Source organism: Empidonax traillii, unplaced genomic scaffold, assembly GCF_003031625.1.
Source record: "Empidonax traillii isolate 1590-97213 ecotype Southwest subspecies unplaced genomic scaffold, ASM303162v1 scaffold1026:size206375, whole genome shotgun sequence".
Taxonomy (NCBI): Eukaryota; Metazoa; Chordata; class Aves; order Passeriformes; family Tyrannidae; genus Empidonax; species Empidonax traillii.
In genome coordinates this window covers 182,651-201,376 of record NW_020956219.1, presented here as the reverse complement: position 1 = coordinate 201,376, position 18,726 = coordinate 182,651, and the positions used below count along the sequence as shown (strand labels likewise).

The 18,726-nt window shown below is 40.3% G+C and overlaps 1 long non-coding RNA gene across 1 annotated transcript; it reads right to left on the bottom strand.

Annotated features, from left to right (window-relative positions):
- Positions 1–675: 675 nt before the first annotated feature.
- LOC114068277 lies at positions 676–11,685 on the bottom strand. The gene is made up of 3 exons (XR_003573544.1): positions 11,675–11,685; positions 11,403–11,405; positions 676–749 (listed from the first exon to the last, which is right to left on the bottom strand). It is a non-coding gene; the product is annotated as an uncharacterized LOC114068277 (long non-coding RNA).
- Between the last annotated feature and the right edge of the window lie 7,041 nt (positions 11,686–18,726).

Sequence of the window (18,726 nt, the reverse complement as noted above, 5' to 3'; positions counted from 1 at the left end):
GTCTGAACCTAGGCAGGTGACAGATTTTGAGACAGGGACCTATTATGTGGTTGTCATTTGGCCAAAACAATAGAAATTAAAGGATATTCAGGTCCAGGATTTCATTCTATGACATTTTTTAATCAAGTATCAACTTTAGGGAGCTAAGGCAGGGTTTGCCAAAGATGTGCATCATGGTGTCATCAAAAAAAAAGTTCATATTCCCAAGGCATTTTCCTTATTTCTGGCAGTACCATTGCATCAAAGCAGTGTTGTACAGGGTAACCACCCAAATATTAATTCTGGGTAGATTTTTCAGACTGTGCTTTCTCTTCCACTATCAGAATTATAGTATTCATTTAGTATTCATAAAATCATAGAATTTTTAAGGTTGGAAAAGACCTGTAAGATCACTGAGTCCAACCTTTGACCAAACACTACCATATCAACTAAACTACAGCACTAACTGCCATGTCCAGTCATTTCTTGAACACCTCCAGGGATGGAGGCTCCACCACCTCCCTGGGCAGCCCCTTCCAATGCCTGACCAACCTTTCAGTGAAGAAATTCTTCCTGATGTCCAACCTGAACCTCCCCTGGTGCAGCTTGAAGACATTTCCTCTCATCCTGTCCCTTGATCCTTGGGAGCAGAGGCTGAGCCCCCTGGCTTGTCAGGAGCCCCCTCCTTGTCAGGATGTTGCAGAGTGTGAGAAGGTCCTCCCTGACCTCGTTTTCTTCAGGCTGAGCCCCCTCAGCTCCCTCAGCTGCTCCTCATATGACTTATTCTCTGGACCCTTCTCCAGCTTTGTTTCCCGTGCCTGGACATGCTCCAGGACCTCCATGTTTTTCTTGAAGTGAGGACCCCAGAACTGGACACAGTATTATCACTCTCCATCCTCACAGGCACCATTAGCTCAGTTAGATCTGCAGTGAATAGTTTACTACAGTGCAGACAAATGCAACTACACTTCTTCCATACTCACATCAGCCACAAAAATGCAGGGAAAATAAATATATCCACTGGAGGAAGTTTAAATAATATGGTTTTCATATCTTAAATAAGAACAAAGACAGACTGGCCATAAAACATTTGAAAATCTTAGTAGTGTCTACATATAAATAAATATGCTCAAAATATTTTCAGAGAGTTGACAGAATTTGCATCTGATTGATATCAAAAAGCTTCAGTTTTCTTTTCTTAACAGTACAAAGAAAAGAAACATCTAAGGCAAAGCATATTGGGCCTGTAAGTTTTTGGTGAAGATGTGAGAATCTTGAGATTTGTCTAAATCATTTGGAATCAAATGGAAAAACATATGTCTCTGTGTAACAGACAGAGGAACACTTCAGAGGCTACTCCAAGGGCAAAGTTTTGCTTGAACCTGGCTTGGTCTATCCTCACTCAGAGGAAGACACAAACAGGAAAAGAAATTATTCAGGTGATAAATGTTATAGATAAAAAAATCTGAATAAGAGAACATGGGAAGTATACAATAAGTATTTTGAGGTCTAAAAATATGAATGAACCGGGAAGAATGTTCTGCATCTTGGAATTTCTTCTTCTTTTAGTCATAATTTTTGGTCCCTTAACCTTTCTGTTACATTTCCTCTCGTTGCTATGACTTGGGGAGAAGCTAAGGAGAGTGATGTTTCCACATCAGTGTGATTTTGTCATGGGAATTACTGTGTGGATCAGCATCAGTCACTATGGCTGGTGCAAATAACAGGGGATCACAGAATCACAGGATGTTTGGGTTGGAAGGGACTTTCAAGACCATCCATTTCCAACCTCTCTGCCAGGGGAAGGGACACCTTCTACTAGACCAGGTAGTTCAGAGCCTGATCCAGCCTGGCCTTGAACATTTAGAGGGGCTGGGCATCCACATCTTGATATCTATCTTGAAACAGGGCTTTTCCATCTTCCCAGTATTCCCTCTCACCTCTTCCCATGACAGCCCTGCATGGACTGACTGGTGTAATTTTCAACAACCCACTTTCCACTGGAGTTTGAGAGAGTAGGAGGGAAAGAGTGAGTAGTGAAGAGAACTGAGGATTGTTATGCTTAGTTTTATTCAGCTATAGCATCCCACTGAAGAATCATCTGGACATGGTGGGATTTTGTTATCTGAACGTTTCTCTGAGAGCTGACAACTGAACCTCTGTCTAAACACAACACACGGCAAATGGTGAAGCGGAGAAGTGACAGCTCAGTATGAAGTCTCAGTGCTCAGATTTTTCATTTTCTATTCAAATCACTGTTTACAAGCTTCCTGAACAACAGTTTCAGGATGCAAAATGGCATTCACTGTCCTCCCTCTCATTTGGCTTGGCAGAATAAAGGTCACGAGCGAGTCTGTCAGACTGAACGCCGCTTCTTTTGCTCGCTGTGACAAACAAAGAGCTAATCTGATGCTGTAGGCTCTGTCACCTCTATCAAATCTCATTTTGTCTTCAGTTTGTTGGCAGTTTCAAATGGCTGCTTTTCAAAAGCTTCTCTCCTGAATATGTGAATTTGGGGCCTTACATCTTTTTCTCCTGAGATGTTGACATGCTGCTCAGAGCATGGACTAATGATTGAATCTCTTTTTCGAGTGTATCACATCTTTACACTAGTCTGGTTTGGAGAGGGTTTTTCACACATACACTTGTTTAAACATACTCAGTTCAACATTTCAGGGGTTTTGTTGTTTTTTTTTTCTTCTTCTTCTTTTTCTTTGTAACGCAAAAATGTGAAATTAAAAGAGTCAGCTTTAACTTTATGTTGCAACACAGTTCCTTTCAACTTGCCTCGGTCCCGCGAGCACCCTGTCACCTTAATTTCTGTTTAGAGTAAGACAGGTTTGTAGCACTCTTCTCAGTAATTCATCTCTGAAATAAAGTTGACTTGGGGCCTCGTGTCTATCTTGAAGTATAATAGTGTCATTTACTCTTAAAAGTGGCATCAAGAGATCCTTTCTTTTGTCGCATTTGCAGTGTCTCCATAAAACCAGATCTTTTTCTAAAGGTTATGAGACTGGGCCCTGATCCTGTTAGTGGTTTCTGCAAGGGAAACATTCTGAACCTGTGGCCTTTTAGATCATGGTTCTTATAAGGAAGGGGCTGCTGTTTACAGCAGCCTGTGGCTTGTGATACCTAATAAAAACAGTGCTTGCTTGGGAAATTGGACTATTTGCTTCCCATTTTGTTTGGTTCTTCTATCTTCAGATTTCTGTCTTGTTTGTTTGCTTGTTTTAATTTTATTTTAAATTTTTTATTTATTTAATTTTGCTTTATTTTATTTTATTTATTTTCATTTATTATGTTTTATTTCATAGCATGATAGAATTCTAGGATGTTTGGGGGTTGGAAGGGACCCTAAAGATTATCTAGTTCCCCTCTGTTGTGGGCAGGGACACCTTCCACTAGATCAGCTTGCTCAAAGCTCCATCCAGCCTGGCAGTGGGAATCCACTTCCAGGGATAGGATTTCCACAACCTCTGTTAGTTTAGTTTTGTTTAGTTTATTTAGCATTTTGTAGCCCAAGTGTTTTAATGTCTGTGTGAATGATACTTTCTTGATCAAGTTATCATCATTGTCATCATAACATCCAGTGTTACCTGTCATAACTCAAGACAGGATATTGTATAAGTCAAAGGAAGACTGAAACCTTTAGGAAATCTCAATTTGATACACTATTTTAGTTTTCAACCACAGCATTTTCCAGATTTAATCTGGACTATACCCCAGTGAAAATACATTCCTAGACTTTAATGCACAGGTGAAACCAAGATGACTTCCCCTGTGCAGTGACTCCCTGACACTGTCACTGAAGTATACCACAGTGGGAAACAACACTAAAAGTATTGGATTTTCACTTTTCCCCACATCACACACAGACATTCCAGTGTTAAAACACATCTTTCTCATTACTGGTACACAGCTGACAGTTCACAGTTGAGTTTGCTGCAGGAACATCATTTTGTTTCTGTGCATCTTTGTCATAATTGCCAGCACTGAGAATCAAGAGTGGCAGACTTTACAAAACCAGTCTCTTCTGTCATTTAACTTCCCTCCCAGAACTTGTGTAGAAAACTCCTTTTTGCTGTCAAGATTTCTGTCACACAATGAGAGGCATCTTTTCAGGAGTCATGGTTGTTTGTTGCCTTGAAGTAAAGAGGTAGAGCTTTTTTCTAGGTCTCCCCACCTTTTCTTTCAAGGATTTCCTGAAATACACAAGGACAGCTTTTTTTTCCCCTTCCTTATATTTGGTCTTCTGCTCTGAAATAGTCCCTGAGAAACTCAGTGAGTTTGTCATAGAGTGTATGACCTGCCTTCCTCTCGTGGTAGAGGAAGTGCATGTGTTTTAGAAGCATCAGAGTTATTTCTAAACATAATAAAAGGGTTTCCCTTTACCTTTTATTCTGTTTTCCTCTCTGGAACCTGTCTTTCCCAGCATCATATGGAGGTAGAAGGCAATGTCCCTTTTACTTCTCCTCTCTCTTCTTTGCTGGCTGCTCACCCCATCTTCCAACCTTCTCTTGCTTTACTCTGGTCTTTCTACTTATACAGTACTTTCCAGTTCACTCCAAAAAACTGGATCAACAGTGTGGCTACCCTTATCTTGCAACAACCTTGTGCTTGTGGGCCATTCCTCCCCTCATAACTTCTGGAAAGTCTGGGCTGCAATAATTTTAACCAAAAAAACTGCCTCCTCCTCTACTATAATGAAAATTTCCCCTCGAATGACCATTGTTGTTACTGTGTAATAATGAGTAGATTTACATGTGCATATATGCATACACATACACACCACAGGGAAATAAATTAGACTTCACATAACCACACTGATCATTAAACAAATTCTTGCACCTCTTCAGATCTGTGTTTATTTCAGAGTATTTTAGTTCTCATTTACACTATGGATAAGTCATATCACTCTGTCACTGTGAACCTAAATCATTTTCAGGTATCAATTGCTCCAATGCAATTGTTGAACAATAATAGAAATTGCTCAACTATGCTTCCAGCATGGGATGAAGTGAGTACAGTATAAATGGCAAGCATGGCCATTTATTTTTCTTTATAGCCAAGCTGGCTCACTCATCCTTAGTTTAAATGATAGTTCAAGCTGTGAAAGAGTTGTTAGCACACTCATCATTTTTATTACTTAGGAAATGGTTCCTTAGCTTAATTGGATCTGGAAAATTTGCTGAGCATTCAGGTGAACCTCCATGAATCCCAGTAATACTGTGATACCCCATAAATCTCTGTCAGCTCTTGACATTCTAACTAAGCCTTCTATTTTCTGGAGTTTTGAGCCCAGAATTGCAAAAAAAACCCCAAAAAACCCTTCCATGAAGTCCATTTGGACTGGATTACTGTAATATATTTTACAGAGAGAATGCTGAGATACTGTGAGTCCTGTCATGTTCATAAGATACACAACAATATTGATTTGTTTTTCAGATTAACACACTAAAAGTCCTTCCCTTAATCCTCTGTGACTGAATGGAAGAAGAGAGCACTTGTAGGTGTACATCTAATAATCACCTTTCAGTAGCCTCATTCAAAAGCTACAAGTCTCACTGTCAGCAGTGGTTCTGAATCCGTCCCTTTGAATCCTCTCTGACATTTAGAAACAAAACCAAAGAGGAAAGAAAAAGGAAGAAAAAAAAGAAGAGAAAACAAAGAAACATTGGAGAACTTGATTTTCCAGTTTGTCCTTCCAAGACTTGGTCTGAAAGCTTTCGAAGGCATTAAGATACTTTCAGTTGACTTCAGTGGCCTTTAGATATATATTTTAGGGAACAGCGTTCAAAAAAATTGTGGAGGTGACACTTGGGGACATGGTTTAGTGGTGGACTTGGCAGTGCTGGAGGACCAGTTGGACTAAGTGACTTTACAGGGCTTTTCCAGTCTTAATTCTATGATTCTATGATTCTAACAGTGTTTCCCAAACCAGCAGACAGGAGTCTTTCTTTCCCTCTCTCACCATAATGAAAAATAGTCCTAACAAATTATAAAAGCCTTGTACAACTTCCCAGCCGTTCTCACTTCGGGAAACTGGGGGGAAAGAAGCTGCAGCCTCCTAATGAGGTGAACAAAACCAAAAGAAGCACAGGTAAGTGAAATTCTTCTCCTCATCTTAACACACCTTGTTATTAAGTTATGACTGAACTCTCTATCCTCTAAAAATGACATCCTCCACAATACAGCTGGGATAGTTTAAGCTACCTTAAATCACTCAACCTGCAGTACATCTGAAATGTTAATTAAGCAAGTTTTTTTATCCTCACCTCTGCTCTGCTGGCTTTAGTGAAAGCTTGTCTGCCAGGGAAAACTCTCTACAGGTACCGCCAATTCTGTTTGAAGTTGGTGATCCGGGTTTGGCTCATAACATTCACAGTAGATTTACCTGAAAGATCAATAAAAGGGTGTTCAAAGCAAGACTGGCTTCATAGGGCCTAGGATTTTATTAATTTATATAAACTTCCTAAAACTTTTGCTATAAAGAAAAAGGGAAAAGCTTGAAAATATTCACAATATCGTACAGCAGGATAATGGAACTGGCAAAGTTCTGGAATTTGTTATTTCTTTTCTAAAAAAAACCTCTCTTGAAAATCTTTATTCTAGCAAGTCCTTGATTGAAAACCATGTCTTCTGTCATTGATGACATGAGGTAGATCTTTGTAACACAAGTCTGAAGGCAATTCTCATCCCCAACTGTTAAATGAAATAGAATCCCTCACCGTGGCACATGTTATTTCTCCTTTATTTTTTTTTTCATGGTGTATAGTTTAGTAGAATATAAAATAAGAATTTAAAAAGCAATCAAGCAGCCGGTAAGACTTTGATCTTTAAAATGCTGGAATTATCTTTAATCAGAGGAGATTTATAAGTAGTAGTTGAATTAAAGGTGGAATTACTGCCTGGCTTTGTTCGTTTAAGTTTCTCTGCTCTTCCCACTAACAAAAATTTTGTCTCAAATATCTCCTGTATCCTTTGAGAGGGATTTGTAATAGGCAGTCTCCAACTTCAGAATTGGGTTAATCTTCCAAATCTTTAGTGGTAGCACTGTCAGTAAATCTGTAAGCTTGGAGATCCTTATCAGTGAAAGAATATTTGAAGCTCTGGGAATGTGTTTTCCCAAGCCCATGGTGAACTGCCTGAAAGAGCAAAAGAAAATAGACTAAGTCTGGATGGAGAAATCCTTGTTTTTCATGCTTGCTCCTAGGGAAAACAAGCCTATTTTCTTTTGAAATCCCATTTCCTCTGGATTTACTTGTTCTCATGCACTTTATGGGTCTTATGATGAAGGAGGGCTTTGGTTTTTCTGTTGGAATAAATGGGAAAATATGTTTAAATGCTCAAAATGGGTTAAAAGTTTTATAGAAAATGATACTCTCTCTACATGTTTGATGGGCAATATGAAACCTGTGACAGAGAGGTCCCATCCAGGAGAGCAGTAAGGGTGTGCCAATGCCCAGGGACTAATGCATCACCAGACCCTTCAGCTACAGCTGAGCACTCTGATGTCTTCTTCCTCTTGCTACCCAGGTCAGGTTTGTCACGTCAGCAAGGACACATTCAGTCAGAAAGGACTTAACTTCTATTCACAAAGAAAGAAACCCTTTTTTGGTGTGTGTGTCTTTACTATCCAGTCATCCCCACACTAAAAACATGGTTGGAAAAGTTTCGGTGTGCCTTGTCAAAGTTTGAAATATTAATATTTCCAAAAACCATCTGAGAAATTTATTATAATTCAAGCAGAAAGAACAAAATATCTTAAAGTGATGGAATAACACACATAAATAGAGCCTTTCTGCCCCTGCTTCTTCTCAAGGTTTTCCCAGAGCAGTACTGATAGACAGTGCCTTCTTCATCTCCCACAAAATTATCAATTTAATATATTTTATTGTAGTATTTTCTGACTTCATTTTCATACCACCGAAAAGCAAGATTGTAGTCTCTGAGTTCACATTCAACAGATCAAAGGTTGGAAATAATTTTTTCCTGAATTTTTTGATACCACCAGGACACGAAAGACCAATAATGACCATGTGGTTGAGTAGCTGGATGACAGAATTCCATGCTCTTCATGGCCTTTATAGATCCTTCACCGTATCACCTTCCTCCCATTCCATCCTGAAAGCAGAAAAAATGTGTATGGGGAGTGAAGTTATACAATGGGGCACAGCTTGAAGGGAGTTTTCAAGAAAGCCAATTTGTTTGTGAAATAGAAGGTGGGTTATGGAGAAGGGAACATTTAGAGAGGAGATTACATTTTCTTTTCATTTTTTTTTCTTTTCTTTTTTGAGTTTCCAAAGAAAGTGCCAGGTGTTTGTTCACTTTCCAACCCCTGAGAACCAAGTTTCGAACCTAATCCACTGAGCCCTTTGCTAACTCAAGCCTGCTGGATTTATCCTGCCTTACTTAGCACAAACTATCTGGATACTTTGACTGCTTCAGATGATTATGGCTGTAATTCTTTGTGGGGCTTTATTGCACCATAGCAAGGAATAATANGCCTGAGTGTTCCTTCTGACAGTGTAACACCGGAAAAATAAGTATTCCCAGTGCCCCTTTGCAAGGAAAGGTCTAGCTGAGGCACACAGAAGAGCAGTTTAACATTTCTTGGTTTTCCTTTTATTTGTGGGTACCTGGGAATGCTGCTCTTGTAGCTGCAAAGTAGGGCAATGCAACCCACAGATGCAATTTTCACAGAGAGAGACCTGGGAAGAACACTCTTAATATAAGACATCCAAAGGGAAGGGATGGCTGAGGGTCCCTTAAGGAAACACAGAGGCACATTATGGCTGAGTTCTGATAAAGGTGTGAGTCAGTCAAACTCCTACTTCTGTACAAGAAAAGAAGCAAAATCACTATGAGGTTCCTACGCTGCTTTGGATGAGCTGGAATCTTTGTAACTTATATAAATACATTCTTTGACTCTTAATATACTTATTCATAGTGCAGCGTGCTGGAAGATGGGGCTGAGAAGACAAGAATGTCAATATAGGAAAAGAAAGCTGAGGACAGAAGAATGACATTTTTCAGTTCACCGGTTTTGGGGGTCAGGAAAGGGGAATAGGCTGGAAAGAACATTATCCAACCACTGAAGGTGTCATGTGGCAGAGATCATCAGAGAGGACATGTTGACTCCACTGAGTTTTATAGTCAACAAGGGTTGATGCTACTGTTCATCTCTAAATGCTCATTCCATTATGTTGGCATATATAACACAAAGGTGAAAAGAAGAGATTATATAACTGATTTGTAAAATTTTGGATACAAGAGGGTATTAAAGAAAATCAAAGGTCTGGAGCACCTCTCCTATAAAGACAGGCTGAGTGAGCTGTGGGTGTTTATCCTGAAAGCTCCAGATAGAACTTAAAGCCCCTTCCAGCACCTAAAGGAGGCCTAAAAAAGGGCTGGAGAGGGATGTTTTGCAAGGGCAAGAAGTGACAGAACAAGGGGGAACAACCTCAAGCTGAAAGATGGGAGATTTAGATTAGGTATTAAGAAGAAATTCTTCCCTGTGAGGGAGGTGAGGCCCTGGCACAGGTTGCCCAGAGAAGCTGTGGCTGCCCCATCCCTGGAAGTTTTCAAGGCCAGGTTGGATGCAGCTTGGAGCAACCTGGGATAGTGGAAGGTGTCCCTGCCTATGGCAGGTGGGTTGAAATGAGATGATCTTTAAGGTCCCTTCCAACACAACCTATTCTATGATTCCACGATGTCTGTGGTCTAAAATGTATTTCAGGTTTCCAGTGTTCACTCTGAGGTATCTGGTGACCCCATTTCCTCTCCCTTTTCTGCATATTGCTTAGCTGAGATTCATGTTAATACAGTGCCTTCCTCAGTTCCCTGTACATATAAACAGCTCTTCCTGATCTGATCCTTCCATCCAGTTCTTACTTCCCAAGCCCTATTTTTCTCCCAGTCTCTCCCACCAGCAGGAACGAGGAAAGGGGCTTGGGTACCATCCTGTGATTATCCTGACTTGTCTAAATGCTCCCAGCCATGGTTTTGGTCCTTGTTAAGTAGCACCCATGCAGACAGTGCCTGCACCCTGTTCAGGGGTTAATGCAAGATAGGAGCCATTTCCAAGCAGCAGGTGGGATGCAGACCCTCTGTTTTCAGCAGGAACAGTGTCTAAGCATATGGATGCAAGCTGTCTCCTCCCAGCTGGTCTTACAGACACAGAGCCAGCCCTGGCCTTTTTTGTTTAGTAATATACAGAAGGGGAGAATTCTAGCAGCAAACAATAATTTGGGGAGCAGATGTGGTTTCTTAACGTTTAACTCATTGTTACAGTTTCTAATTATGTGTTTACAGTTGCAATTATGAACGTTTATAGTTGACTGTATCCCTTTCATAAACTGAAAATAAATTTCTCATTTTACGTAGAAAACATTCACAAGGGCATTTTCAGATGCTTTATTATCTGTGGTTACATTTCTGTGGCTGTGCATCACTGTCCTCTTAAATGTATTTATTTCTCACAGCCATGTTAGCCCTTAATATCTTTTTTATCACACCTATATGTACCAAAATGTATTACTGAATTAATATCTCATATTCTTTTAACCTTTTCAAGTAAATAAATTTATTTTCTTTATCTTCACACTTTCGTGTGATCCTCCCACCCTTGTATAAATCTTTCTGTGCAATAAAATAGTTGACATAAGTAAAACCGCTATACATAATTGATGTGTTCTCTGTTTAATAAATAAAGTGTCTGTCATATAGGGGGGTAAGTTTCCTGGCTTTAATATTGTCTGGGTGAACGGTAACAGTATTTTTAGATTCTGTCCAGGGGGATGGAAAATTTTGATACTTTCTCGATAAGAAATTGTTCCTTTGTAAAGTAAATTGTGGTTAAAGCTGTATCTGATTTCTCTCATTAAAAAAAATAATATGAATGATCCCTTAAAATTTAAGTATCTGTCATACATCAGACTTTCAGAATTGTCAGAGTTGACTCACTGTTTGTTTCACAGTAACAAACAATGCCAGTGGAAAAAAATAAAAAAAGAAAGTTTTCCTGCTGTTAATGAGACAGAGGTGACTGTAAACAATAGATGCCTTATAGCTATTCTCAAACAGGAATCAAAGCTGTAATTAAATATAAAACACTGTCAATGATAGGCTCTTTAATGTAACATATCTCAGTTGCTTTTCCTCTATGAAATAGCTTCACTTAGACAAAAGCTGAGAGTGACTGAAACAAGAGAAGAAAGACTTGTGCTGAAGACTGATTTCTTGTTGCTCATGACACGCCAGTCCTGTAGCTTCAGCAGCAAATATTCCTGAAGTCAGAACACAGCTAATCACATCATTTTGGTGGCATCTCTCTGACTAAATGGTGCCATGTGAAGACACTTTGTTCCTAGATGGACGTAGGTGTCATCTCAACTGCTCTGTTCAGACCCTGGGCTGTCTACTCCCTGAATAGGCAAAGAATAAGAGAGGAAATAACTTGGGGAAAACTGGTGAAGAGCTAAAACTTCTTCACCTCTGCATTTTCCAGTTATTTTATAACACGGATGTATGGGTGCCGGGTGGACAGCAGCACTCTCCTAAACCCCAAGGTCTAGAGGATGTTGCTTCATAAACACACACAAAGCAGAACAAAGGAAAGGGAGTTCTGGAAGGCAGAGGCAACTCTCCTGCAACTCTTGCCTGAGCTAATCAAAAGGATACAAAACCCCTGCACAGTCCTTGATCAGCCGTGCGATGCCTCCAGCCAGAATCCAGCCTATATGTGTAAACAAATAGGACGCCCTGAGCGAGTACTAGGAAGTAGGAAAGAGGATTTGGAATAAAGAACTACAGTTCTTGCATGGTGCAGGTTAATTATCTCCTTGCATTGTTTTCTATTCACAAATCAAAAGTAAGTACTTCAGAATCTGAGCTGCTGCCCTGCTGTAAAGCTGTGCTGTAAGATCAAGTCAGAGTCCAGACCTTTAAGTGTAGGTATATAAACCCAAAATAACTAATTCATCCATTTTGGGGCAGAATAGCAGTTAAAACCAAAATATTTCTATATAAAATAGAAAAAAAATATTTCACTTAAAATACGGGAGGAAATAGAGTCAGAAGAAAAATATCTATTCTTAGTTGACTCAGAACAATTCTATACAGGTGGGGCACTGGAATATGTTGCCCAGAGAAGTTGTGGCTGCCCCAACCCTGGAAGTGTTCAAGGACAGCATGGATGGAGCTTGTAGCAACTTGGTCTTGTGACAGGTGTCCCTGCCCATGGCATGGGTTTGGAACAAGATGATCCGTGATACTGTGATTCCATGATACTGAATATGACCCTGGAGAAGCTCCTCCACGGAAGATACTCACCAACTACTACTTTCAAAAACAGTGGAAACAACGACTCTTGGTTTGTTATCGTTTGAAGTGATGAGTTTGGGCTTTCTGATCTCTACTAAACTGTAAACACTGAGATTTTCCCCCTTCTGAGTTACACAGTGCCCCTTCTCTAATAATCAAGTGTTGAGTTCATACTGCATCTATCTCTCAATGGAATCACAAGAAAAGAGTTTTTCTCCTTTACTGAGCTAGCTGGTGACATTTCTTGGAACCTGATATCATTGGAAGAGATGTCAGTCTCTCAAATTATGTTGACAATGACAAATATGTTAAAAAGTCATTAGGGCAAAACAGATAAACATGTGAAATCACACACACATGCACAATCTTAGCTAAACTTCATAAGATACAGATCTTTAGAAGAACCAGGCTTGGAGTATTCTTCTTCCAGGTAACAAGTGACAGAATGAGAGGAAACAGCCTCAAGTTGTACCTGGGGTGGTTTAGACTAGATATTAGATTTTTTTTTTTTTTAAACGGAAAAGGTTCTAAAGCACTGGATCAGAGCCCAGGGAAGTAGGGGAGTCACCATCTCTGAAAGTGCTAAAAAAATTCTATGGGTATAGCACTTGAGGACATGGTTTATTAGTGGACACTGTGGTTGTTGGAAGTTGAGCTTGATGATCTTAGGGATCTTTTCCAACCTTAATGATTCATGATTCTACTGGTGACTTAGGGTTTTATTGCACCCTGGGGCTGAATCACCCCTGAGGGACACAATAAAAAAAAAAAAATAAAAAAATGAAAGGAGGTATGGAACTAGAAAGAGGGGAAAAGAGTTGCTGACTGAAGTTCAGACTGAGTAGTGGAGAGAGAAGACCTTTGCCTAAGTTTTCTTTGAGAAATCAGAAGTTTGTGTTAATTGATAACACAGTTAAATTAGGTAAAGTTCCCCATTGTACCTTTTTCCACTATCCACCTCCTAAGTGAGAGTGTTGCAGTTTCAGAAAGCCATTCCTCTCCTGCCCTGGTTAAAAATTCCTAGGTGTTTGCTGGCTGCCAAACCAGCAAAGCCTGAGTACATGCTACTCTTTGAAGCCAATCAACAGCTCTTCACAGTTACCCCTGCTGTCACATAAAACAGGATAAAGAACATCCCACATACCCAACTGCTTGTCCTCCGTCCTGCTTTACTTCTCGAATGTTCTCTGTCACAGCTGTGGTCTGCACCAATGACAAAATATTCCAGACACATCCTAATCATGTTTTGGGGATTACACATGATATCCCATGCCTTGTGGGGCACATGGACCAAAATGATTCAGATTTGAATTCTACCCTTACGCAGCATTCCAGTAAATCCCAGGAGGCTTTGCAATCTCAGCGATTGCTGAATGCTTTTCTGTTGCACATGTGGAGCATTTCTTAGTTGCCTGCCAGGAAAACTCCATTCAGATGGTGAATGAACACTTTAGTCGGAAAAAAAAGGAAAACTCATACAGAAGAGAATTATACATCTCGAAATCATAGGGAATCCCATACTGAGCCCCACAGAGATCCAGAGGCAAGTGCAAGTTAGTGTGAACTTTGCCAGCCTTGGCTTCAGGGCCAAGGAAAAGAGGGACTCTAGACAGGAAGAGCTTCATCACACCAGAGAATATTTTTTCCCCCTTTTCCCTCATGGTATTTATGTAGTTTCTCTCATCACAACATGGGAGATGCCTCGCAAGCATTTCTCTTTGTTATCTTAACAGCTTTGCTCCTGATAACAATCCAGGTAAGGAGCTTGCTCCTAGAGTTTTATCCTGAACTCGTGTCAAGTCAACGCTTACTCCCACTTGATCATTTTGATGGCCAGAGATTATATTAATGTCTTATTCCTTGGCATGTTATTGTCTACAGAATTTAGTGTGTCTCAGTAATCTTGATTTGACAGGTAGCTCATAGTCCACTGACTTGCAACCTCTTAAACAACATGTAGACTGAGTGGTTATCCTAAAAATTAAGTGCTTGGGGAATTTGTGTCCAAGACATCACAGACAGTATATCCAAGATTATGTTACATACAGTGTACTAGAGAAAAGATGGGATATTATGATAGTAAATTCCTTTAGCCCAGTAATTTGCAGTGCTGTCCAGTGTCCTGCTTAACCTTTAGACACGCCTCCAAAAGGGAGTAGATTTGATCCATCTCCTGTGTCCTACCTGGCATCTCTGAGCAGAAGTCTTCAGTATTCTAATGCAACTCAGAGGGCACAGTTCCTTTGTTTAGATAACCAGTATGAGCCAGAATCAGCTAAAATCGAAACACTGAACTAGAATGGTTTGGGTTGGAAGGGACCTTAAAGATCATTTAGTTCCAACCCTCCTGCCACAGGCAGGGATGCCACCTACTAGATCGTGTTCCTCAGAGTCCCATCCAGCTTGGCTTTGAATGCTTTCAAGGGTGGAACAGCCCATAATAATGAGAGTGACCCACAGTGCACACTCTCAGTGCACTTTCAGCTTCAAGTTTGGAGCTGAATCTCAGCTTTCTGGAACCTTAGATTAATAATCTACTGGGGCCCTTTTTTAAGTCTAGCAACTAATTTTAATTGCATCACGATAAAAATGATATTTGGCACGGTGTTTTGTCTACTAAATTCCCTCCACGGGGTTGTGCTCTAACTTTTTCAGCTCCACAGTTCTTTCTTCTTCTTCTCAAAGCTAAAGGACTGACTTGAACAACAGTCAGGGCCTCCAGATTCCTCAAGGACCTTTCAGTCTCTGAGCTTCACAAAAGCAAATCAACTGCTTCAGCTAAGAAAAAAAAGCTGCTTCACACTCAGAGTCAACCTGGTAATATTTTCCCAGTGCACAGTGGCGCCGGTCACCTTCTTCCTAATTAACTGCCACCCCGGTAGACTGGCACCAATGTGTTTTGAAAAGTTCTCAACAACAACAGCCTCTTCTGTGAAGCAGCTTAAAACAGGCACATTGCACTCTGTTTTGACTGATTGATGAACCTCAGTGCAGTGTATATAATAATGTGCTAAATGTTACATATGCCCTTAGTGGGTAATTTCAGGAAATTATTAAAATGTGCTTCTTTTAAAAGGTTTGGTAATGTAAGTCACAGAGACCCAATGCTGATTAGTGTGGGTGACCACAGTGTACTCGAGGCTTTGATATTTCTTGGCTTTTTCTTGGTTTCCCGGAGGCCCTTTGGACAAAGCAAGAAAGATGGCTGAGACACCCTTGGCCTTCTGGGAAACTCAGTGACATTTAAAGGCTGCTGGGGCCTATTCTGTTAATATCTAAACTAATTAAAATCAAATCATAATTGTAGAAGCTTGTTCACCAGAATTCTAATCAGATTGGGAGTGGTACATGCTGCTGTGCTGACGGCTGTCTCGGCTCTGTGAGAAGTGTTTTACTGTACAGAAAATTGTTCTCAGTGCTCTTTCTCGATCTTACAACCAGCTCCTTAGATAAGAAATGTCACTTCAAATGTAGGGTGAAGACTTGCTTCACCATTTTTCTTTCTGTGTACACTGAACACATTTTGCTGTATCGTGTAACAGGATATTTGTCAGGGTGGGGCAGGCTTGGATGTACAAAAAGTGTTTTTATTAGGGCTGAGGGTGACACCCTGCACTGAACATCCACGGTACACAGCCCCACAGCAGACAGCAGCTTCCTTGCGAGGGGAAGCTGAGGGACAGGCACCAATCTCTGCTCTCTGGTAACCAGTGACAGGACCCAAGGGAGCAGCTGGAGGTGTGCCAGGGGAGGTTTAGGTTGGATATGAAGAAATGTTTCTTCACCCAGAGGATGGTCAGACACCAGAACAGGCTCCCCAGGGCAGTGGTCACAGCACCAAACCTGCCAGAACTCAAGAAGTGTTTGGACAATGCTCTAAGGAACATGGTGTGATTCTTGGGGTGGTCCTGTGCAGGACCAGGAGTTGGACATGGATGACTCTTTTGGTCTCTTCCAACTCAGGATATTCTGTGATTCTGTGACACTGAGGTTGCAGAAGCTCATGGGCAACACGTCAGCACATCTCAGAGCAATATTGTAAACGATGGGGTCACAGGGCTGAGCTGAATGAGAGCTGTGCCTGATGAGGTACGCGCTGCTGATGAAATTTATGTCTGTCAACTCAGCTCTGAGTCTGGCAGATCTTATTTTTAACGTCTGTGTGTTCAGTGTCACTGTGAGCAGTGAAATACCTGTGTCAGATCAATAAGACACTCTTATTGCTGAGGAAAACAGCATGAGAATATAACAGGTATTAAGGCATATAGGAAAGCCTTATTAATATTTAGCAAAACTAATCTGTTTCTCACTAGCCAAAACATGCACAACCAGCCCTTTTGGGAAGACAGCTTTGAAGATTCCCTAAGTTGAAATGAGGCTTTCTGCGCTGTATGTAACCATTCTTATTCTCTGTGGGCTAAATCTTATTCCATAATTTTGAAGTCAACCTTTGAGATTTGGGAGATCATTAGAGGGTTTGTGTATGTTTTCTTCATTCTGTTTTTCCAGATAGACCAAATGTAGTCACTTTATAGATGGGAATGTGATTTAAATAATATGACTTTGCTAACATTACATTTTGAATTTATCTTTATTAAGGCTGCATTTTAATTTCATTCCATGTATCCTCATTAAGCAACTGTTTGCTTCCTCAGGCATTTTTTCAAGCTAACTTTTAATCTACCTATTGGTACTCAAAGCTGTAAAAGTTAAAGCCTATTTGAATTTTTATTTGGAAATCTGCTAGATTTTTTCTCCTTTATAGAACTCCAGGCATTTTGCTTTTGCTGGAGATGGTCTATTTTCCCTATATAATATTAAATTAAATGACACATATTCACATCAACGTGTTGTATGCAAACCCTGATCTCCAGAACACTATATAGTAACTACAACAGCATTTTATTTTGCAGAAGCTCTGTCTGAAATGCTGTCACTGTAGCCCTCAGATGCTGGATTGCCATTGAAATTAGCAGCAAGTGGGCCTAAAGGACTTACATTTTCTTTATTTCTATTGATTTTGACTTCTGAGTCATGCACACAGTGCTTTGAGATGACAGGTGATGGAAGAAAGTTCAGTGAAAGTGAAAGTCATTGATGGGGAGCTGCTCTACATAATGTCACATAATGTGATTTCTCTGGACATAAGACCATGGCAGCATTGTATCACATATAAAAAAATTGCTTCTTTTTTATTCCTTACAGTACACTCAAAGAATAAATTTCTCTTGTGCTATATACAATATCTACAAACCTTAGACATTTTCATTTGGCTAAAAAGGACAGGAAAGAAAAATACATGTTGGGAAGGTAATAAAATCACCCAGCATTGGTTAAACTGCAGATGCAGTTGATGGTGTCTTGGGACGTGGAATTGGATTTCATGTGTTCTCTTCTAGTACCCCCATCATCCACCCTTTGATTTGCTGCAGTGGCTGTTGTGGAAACAGTCCTGTGGTTGTGGGATCTCACACACGTGACAATGTGCAGTAATCCTGGCTGAGCTCCCCCTCTCCTGATCTCATCCTTTCCTTCCTCTTCCACTGCCTGCATTTCTCTCCCTACAATCCAGCTGAAGTCACTGTATATTTACCTAAAGAAAATTGCTGGTCCTTGGTTTGATATAATCCTTCATTCCCAGAACTCACACAGCCTACAGTTACTGACTGCTCTCAAACTAAGTTATTGTTTAGAAATATTTCTCTAGCTCAGCATTTCTTATTTTGAAAAGCTGGGTGCTACCTTCAGCAAAAAAATAAATAAACCCTCTAAAGTAGGTCAGGAATCAGAACCAAAAAGGCTGCTCAAGGCAGGCTCAGATCTGTAGGTATTTGCAATTTTAACTCACTGGTTGTTCAAAACATAACTAAAGCTCCTGAGCATACACAGCACAAACAATACCAGGCAAAAATGGTTTGTATTACAGGCATCTGCATCTGGCTTAATTATTACCTGCTTTGTGTCATATAAAAAAAAAAATGTGCAGAATTATAGTTAGATATAAATAGACATAAATTGCACAAACAGAGCTAGATACTTTTTTTTTCCCCCCCTCGTAGTACTTAGTGGATTAAGCTTTAACATCACACCCTCTTTCAATTATGACTGGATTTCTTTGTGAGCAACACTCAGAGTTTGCTGCTGCAAATGATTCTTCTGGCTAAAAATAATTCTGCTGAGAGCAGTGAGATCACCTGTGTGGTTGTGGACTCCTGCACTGAGACACAGCAGGTGCTGAGCAGGAGGAACAGTAGAGAAGGAAAGTTTTTGGGGAAGGAAAATGCCTGTGTTGGTGCTATTCCAAATAGCAGCTGCCTTTTCGATTTACTGCACTATCTTTGATAGCAAATACTGTTTCTCCACTGATGCATGGGTGTAACCTTTGTGCCTCAGACTCGTAATAAACAAGGCAATCTCAACGGT